Below are 8250 nucleotides of genomic sequence, written 5' to 3'. Positions count from 1 at the left end.
TTTTTTTTTTAGATAAGTGAGGAATATTTTATTCCTAATAATCAGCTTAAAGTATTTTTAAAAAAAAGTTAAAAAACATTTGCGATTTTAGCTATTTTTGAGAATATTGATCAGGTACTAGAAAGTAGTATGGGTATACGGGAAAGTAGGCTCGTCTAGTTCTAGACAGAACTTCTTGTTCTTTTTAGTTTTTTTGGTTTTTTACGCAGTCGGGTTTTTTGTTTTTATTTAATAATTTTTTATTTGACACTTTGTAGTTAATTTTCATTGACTTAGTTATTATGATTATGATACGGTACATTTCGCAATCTTGTCATTTCATTGAGAGAGTTTGTTTGTATCGTGAGGTCTATTAAGTAACTTGCGGTGGGCTAAACTACTGATAATTAGTCCCTCTAGGGACCTAACTTCGCTTAACGCTAGATGTGCTTGACCTTCGGCAACAATGTGCGAACTTAAGTCAACCACAGCACAGCTATATAAACAGTTTGTATAACTCATGATGACGCAAAATCGGAAATGTCGTCAGTCAAATCTTTCTCGCAAAACTAAAAAAGCCTGTCGAGAAAGTACACGTCGTGAAATTCAGTCCCTTGAATCAAGGAGAAAACAAATGCAACATGTTAGAGATGAAAATCGAATTAGTAAATTTTCTTTCTTTTGGTGCTTATTGCACGGGTTTATTTTGATGAGAACTACAATCTGAGTGTCTTGCCTACGTTACGCATAATATACTTTTTATTACAGTACAGAATACAAATAAAGAACACATGATAGAATTTACATCAGAAAGAGAGGAAAGTACATCCGGAGCGAGGGTGTCTTGACCCACCGCCTCAAGTGGGAGAAGCAATCGCTTAGACCACTCGGCCACTGAGATCCCAATTAGTAGACTTAGTAAACAAAAAAAGTCAGGCAGCGAAAACTATCAGCATTTGTCGCACGCAGGTAGCGTGCGACACAGTGTGCAACACAAAACGTGCGCCGATCCCGAACTGACAAAATATGGCAACTGGTTGTTGATATGGTGAATTTTGATTATTGTCATGTCTTTAGTGACACTCCCAAGGTTAAGACAAATCGACTCCCAAGGTTAAGACAAATCGATTGACGTAAGAATTACTGAAATGAAATTGACCAAGGCGTTTAGCCCCTAGAACGCCACATAGAAACAGACATACATACATAGACTGATAAACACATTACCCTCCTTTTCGGAATGTATTAGCTATTTTGTTTAATAGGTGCTGCTGCTTTATTTGTTCGTTTATTTTTTACGCATCTAATTCTTTAGATGAGCAAGGCATATTTTATTTCTAGAAAACGGCTTAAAATATTTTTAAAAACATAGTAAAAATAATTTGTGATTTTAGCTAATTTTGAGAATATTGATCAGATACTAGAAAGTTGATACTGGTACACGAGAAAGTAGGCTCGTTTAGTTCTGGACGGAGCTTCTTGTTTTCCAATCGATTGTTCAATGACTAAGTAGCTTTGTTTTTACACAAGTACTCCAGGTGTGTAAATGTCTAAATTGCATTGAGCTTAGATCCGCTTCCTGTTGATGTGTTGATATACTAAAAGCATTTCTTTTGAAAGAGGATCAAATAACCCATCGGAGCCTTTTTCTTTCAATTTTTTCCATCCTTTTATTTTTTTCCAAATGATGCCTCTTCCTTCAGGATTAATTAGTGTTTTGAGCAATTTTCCATCATGGCATGTATAGCAGATTCTACCAACAGTTTAAACTGAGCGAAGTGTTTGTGGTAAGTAAGTTTTAGTTCATAAATCTACAAATTTTCGTGCATCATGTTTCTGCATTGATAAGCAGGCACATTTTAAACGAAATAAAATTTTGAAAATTTTATAAATTAAAATCAGGATTTTTGATCTCAAATATACAAACGAGTAACTCATATGATCAATTTATCTTTCATTCGTGGACGAGAATAAAAAATTACCTTTGCCTAAAAAATATTTTTTTTTAACAATGTTAAAAGATTCACCAACTTCTGTCTCTAACAATGCATTTGTGAAGGAATAATTCCGATTAGAAATAACTCTTTTCTGTGGATATTGTTTAAAACGTTTCCTTGGTCAGGGATGCCCACATAGAGAGAGTCATGACGCAGACTGAGCCATTGACATTTTTAGGGATTAAAAAAAATAATAGTTAATTTGAATTTTGACGCCTTGAATTCAAATTATGTTTTTCGCAATCACGAGTGTATGTATGTAGGCGTGTGTGCGGGGGTATGTGTTTGTGTGTACGGGTTATGTGTATGTGTGTGTATGAATGTGTGTGGGGGGGGGGGGTATGTGTATGTGTGTGTAGGCATATGTGTTTGTGTCTGTGTGCATGCATGAATGTGTGGGTAGTTGTGTATGTGTGTATGTTTTTGTGTGTGTATGTGTGGGTGTCTGTATGTATGCGTGTGTGTAAGTGTTTGTATGTGTGTTTGTGTATGTGTTTGTGTGCGTGTGTATGTAGGTGTAGTTGTGTATGTATGCGCGACATGGATGCAACCTGGAGACGGCTTTCGCTAGAGGTGCAGCATCGTGAGGAGCCCGTCGACGGTGATGGTGCGGAGGGTGGCGGTGGGAAAAAATCAAAGGATCGCCAAAAACAGTCAAGTGAGAACAATAAGCAATCGTGATTGCTCAAAAAAAGCAGCGTAATGCTTAACTTAGCTAAGCATAATCGTAGACCCAATTTACATCACCTCAGAAAACACCTAATAATAAATAGAATCTTCAAATTAATTCTTACCTTTCTATACCGATCTTATCTCTGAACAATTCACTTTCGGTCTATACTAAACATAACTAGTCGACCCGTGCGGAACTCCGCACTGTGCTTCGAATCGTTTCATAAGGTATTTCGCTCTTTAAGAATTTCAAAGGAAGAACATTATGAAGAAGAACCGAAAAAAAAGTAAGCGCAGAAGAGAAGACATGTAACTTAAAGACATCAGTAACAAAACCTCGTTAAATACAACGTTGTGATAATTTGATCATCGCTCACCTTTTGGTCGTACATATTTTCAATTCAAACATAAATATTATTAAAAGTGTGGCTGAGTAGTGACTCGTGAAAAAGCAATAATTGTGCATGTAAAAAAACAGGTTGTGGCAAATACAGTCCTGCCCATGTGAGCATCTGACGGGAAAAAAAGACATATTAAAGAGATATTTAATGGCACGGATTCGAATTGGCGCCATTCTGATTAACAGCCCGACACCCCAACAAACCTAGCAATTGCGCCTTCCTTTTCGAAAGCTATTCATTGAAGGAATGCGTAGTAAAAAACAGCAAAAAAGCTTTTTGCCAAAAAAATAATAATAATAATAAGATCATGCTTCTATGTTTTGTCATTAACCAGCATGATACGATTTAAAATTATTCGAAAAGCATGGAATTTGATTAAAGAATGACGAAGATCTCTCGTAGCGATTGAAACGAACACTCTAGAGAAGTAATAAATTAGATTGAGAATAAGGGGTGTTTTTATCTTTGAATATTGAACTATTTCACATAGAAGGTTGCTTTAACAGTTACGGCTTAAATGTACGCACATGTTTCTCTTTTAATCGAACACTTAAAATTCAAAACCAAAACCAGTTGAACTGATTCCGTTTTTTAAGTGTAATTTTTCGAACGTAGACAAAACGTATTTTTTGTGTGAAACTCGGAGTTTTAATTTGGCGTAGAATTTTTTTCATTTGTATAAACTGTCGAACACTGCTATTAGAAAAATCTACATTTCAGCGTACAAAGAAAATGTTTTCTGCACAAAAAGGATTCCCTTGAGGTAAATCTAATACTTTTTTATGCTTACATTTTGTTTAGTGGTCTGGACGGAGTCAAAGCTTAAAAAAAGGAAGAACACCCTTCGATTGACAGTCAACTTATCCGAATGATAACTGTAGCTTGCATAAAGGAATCGAAACACCAAGTAGCATTCCCACTGCATTTATTTTATTACGTGTGTATGTTATGAGTACATGTAATGCGTAATACCAATACAAATTTGATATTATGTCGGACAGCCCAAGCTTACCCGAAGTTCAGATAGTTTATAGCCGAACGCTCTACCGAAAAAAAACTTATCAATTTAACCGAACAACTAAGTCCAGTGCTTTTAAGCTTTATTAAAATATAAACACACACACACAGTCTTTTTTTTTTTTTTTTTTTGCCGAAAGCGACGTAAAAAATTGGAAAACTGCATTAGAACTTTGCTTTAAAAAAATGCATAAGATCTACAGGCTGTATCAAGGTTTTGAAACAGCAAGGGGGCGATTTCGAAAACTTGGTTTTTCGACCGTAAGTCTATTTTTCGTCGTTAGCCAGCCTGATAAATTTTAAAATGAGAGGGGAATAATATATAAGGTAAGATATTGAAGAAAAATGTTTTTATTTTTGAAAATTTTTACAATTTGTTATCGCAGGCTGCTTGAACCGTTATAACTTAGATGGCAGCACGTGTTCATCATTTAGCAGCACGGTTAAAATACAAAATAAATTGAACTATGCTCTTTTTTAAGCGTAGCTTTTCGAATGTAGTAAAAATGTGATAAGCTATTTGTTTTTTAGCAAAAAGAAGAAAAAATATATATTTTACCCTTCAAATTGAGGTGGTATTTTATTTATTTGTACAAAGAGTCAAAAACTCATTAGAAGAATATATATTTCAATATACGATTTATTATTTTTTTTCTGAACAAAAAACAATTCTATTGTAGTCTGAAATCTTAAACCTGTTACTTATATTTTCGCTTACATTATGCTTTAATTTTCTTTCCAGAGCCAAAGCTTCAAAAAAAAAAAAAAAAAAAAAACACGTGCAATTGCGAAGTAATTTAGCACAAAATCACGGAATGTTTTCATATCAGCAAGGAGCATTTCCTTCTCATTTATTCTATTCCCTCATAGTTGTTATTCATTTAGTGCAGTGTTCACATAATGCGCGATATTTCTCTATTTTTTTTTTTGGTGCAGATTGTCCGGACGTGGGCCCGAACACGTAATCTCCTGGTTACGAAGAGAACGCTCTGCCGATCAAGCTACTCAGCTCTGTCGGTCATAGCGCAAATTAAAGTTATAAGTTTGACCGAAAACCTTATTCTGGTTCTTTAAAACAGGTTTTTCGGCTAAAAGAAACAATTTTCAGACCTTGGGTCTATTTTTCGTCAGTAGCCAGCACCATAAGCTATAAAATAAGCCGTAAATCAAAGAAATCGATCAAGAATTGAGGGAAATTTGGCGTAGAAACCAAAAACAGGCTACAGAAATAATATATAAGGATAGCTTGCGCCCGTTAATAACTATTTTAGAAAGAAGTTTATCAACAACATTAAATTACGTTTCATATGAAGCGAATATAAATAAATACTTTTCTATTATTTAGCTTGTCGTCAGTTTTTAAAGCTATAACAAAAACGCTTGCCTTAATCTCGATATATGTCTCCAAAAAGGACATTAACTAAACATATTGTTTAAAAAACAGAAAATATGTGAATAAATTTACCCCCCCCCCCCTCCTCCCACTTTAACCCGTCTGTCCGCTTTCCCCCACCTATGGGGGGGGGCACTATTGTTATTAGCCCTATTGTTATCAGCACACTATTAATATCTAAATAAATGATCGTATAAAAATTCAACTTATTATTTTTATCTGTGTGAAAATTCTTAAAATATGTATAATGTTTATAAAACTTCATCTTGGCGAAAAACTGATTTTCATTCTTTTCTCTCCTCGTATCCTTTTTTAAAACGTTAAATAACGTCTGCTGTCAAAATTAACTTACACACTCATTAATGAACATGAGAACAAAATGTTGTTTAGATTTACACAATTCTGAATGTCTGAAATTTTGAAGATGAGATTTTCCGGAAGGCAGATTCTGTTAGATTTGTGTCAACATAATAAAACGACAGCTACGCCCCATCTTAGTCCAAATAAAGATGTTCATAGTATTATTTAAGAATACATTAAACGCGTTTTACTATGTTATTTTTGTCCGATCTGTGCAGATACCCTTAAACGTGACTAGCAATAGTCACTTACAGTGAAATCAACCTAGCGTGTGAAAACGTTAATAAAGAGAAAATGTATCGTAACTACATTCATTAATATTAAATAAAACTTCTACAAATATGCGCATTCCCGTAGGTTTGACTAATCATTTATTTAAGAAACGATTACCGCGGGTTGAACAATATAGCCCAGTAAATTTAGGATTTTTTGCACCACAAATTTATAATTAAGAAATATTTTCAATAAGTTCCTCATAGCATGAAGGGTAATCCTAAAAAGTCCCCCAAGATCTTATGTGGGCTTCCATCGAAGATGGCCGCTTAGTACTTTTTGTTTTCCTTATAACTCGATCAAAAATGAATATTTTTGAGTTCTAAAAAAACCTGTATGCTATCAAAGTAATACTGTTTCGATATATACCCTAAAATAATCAATAAAAAGTTCAAACAACTGTTTTGACATGAAAACTAAACTTTCTATTTTCTACGTAATATGCAGCAGAACAAATAAGCTACTAAAATAAAGAATTTTTGATGGTATTCTTTTTAATGAACTGCAAAATGATTGATATATTCTATTTATTGAATAATAAAGTAGCTTTTATTCCCTTTCTGAAAGAAATCTTGCTATTTCTAGCTTTGGAATGAGAAAGTAAGAGAAAAAAAAGGTGGCCTTATTATGAATTTTCAAAAAAATTGCAGAATTTCATTTATTTAGTGCTTTAAAAACATATAATATCTTTTTGAAAAGCATGGAAAATATATAAAAAGAAAATAGTGATGTCAGTAAAAACCTAGGGAAAAAAAAGCATCAACATTTAATATCATCATGATCATCTTCGAAACTGTGCACAAAAGTTGAATTTTTTCATTTTTCACCTAAACGATGCAGCAAAACTTGGAACGTTAAAAGTCTGCGTTTGTTTTCATTGCCATCTAGACCACAGTCTCACATAATTACTGTCACAAAACATTAAATGCGGAATTTCTTCGGAAGCTTCGAGAAGTGACAAAAGCGTTGTGAACAGTCCACCTCCTTTCATAACACATCCCCATTGAATTAGATTCATGTTTTTCTTAAGCCACTGTTGTACTATTGGATAAACACAAAATGGATGCCGCGAAGCAACTACACTGTTAAAAATTCAGGAAGATTTTCTGGTAATTGTTACTGTAAAATTGCATCGCCGACGCATCGCTGATTTTTACGGTAATTTATACCGGAGAAATAAGCGATCCCAGCGCCAACTGATTGCTGCGGCCTACCGAGGAAACCGTAAAATTTTACAGTAACATTTGATTTTTACGGTAATAGTTACTGGCAACATGGATGCCAGTAACAATTACCGTAAATTTTCCGGAAAATTTTTAACAGTGTACCCTTGTGGCTGGAAGAGTTGCCAAGCCTTAAATTTTGAAGAAGGAGTTTTGGTTACTTAATAATTATAGCCGCTGTATCACAGGATGTCTAGAGAATTAAGTGTTACTCTCACCAAAAAGATGTTTCAGCAACACTTCTGCAATCTGGGTGAAATTTTCTGGATGGATCAAGCTGAAAACTTCTGAGCTGTGAGATCAGAGAAAGCAATTTGAGATTTTCCTTTAGGAACCTGAAAGCACAAGATTTACCTTTTCTGAATATAGATGATGTGGAGTCGGAGTCGCATCCTGTGGCTGCGTGGAGCAAAAGAAGAGGATCCTTCAAGGGACCCAAGGCTTCTTGTACTTTCAATACATTGTAACATTTTTCCTTGTATTAAATTGTTTCGGGGGTAAAAAATACAGTGAAGTTCCAGACATACCTCTTTCACTTAGAATCGAGAGCAGATCTGTATCAGTACCTATTACTGCGACTGGTCTGGAACTGTTCTGGCATGTTTTTACCGCAGTTGAGGAAATTAATACATTGACTTTCCTATTCACTTGTACAACAGTCATTCCTCCTAATCGGAAATGTTCTATCATAATTTGAATTAATCTTGATCTTTTCTCAGAATTCCGCGAGAAAAGTTAGTCTATAAAGTCGTTCCCACTACATTTTCTTCAAAAAGCAGTAGTCTCCGACATTTTCGACATCACCCTTCTTTTTTTCTTTCCAATGTTAGTTGGTAATACATCAGCGTATCCATTAAAAACCACTGCCTCACATAAAACGAAGTTTTTTTCTGAAGAAACCTGAAGTATTTGAGGAATATGCTTTTTATTATATA

The sequence above is a fragment of the Uloborus diversus genome, unplaced genomic scaffold (genome assembly GCF_026930045.1).
Source record: "Uloborus diversus isolate 005 unplaced genomic scaffold, Udiv.v.3.1 scaffold_223, whole genome shotgun sequence".
NCBI lineage: Eukaryota > Metazoa > Arthropoda > Arachnida > Araneae > Uloboridae > Uloborus > Uloborus diversus.
The sequence above is the reverse complement of the archived record's forward strand: the minus strand, read 5'-3'. Positions refer to the sequence as shown.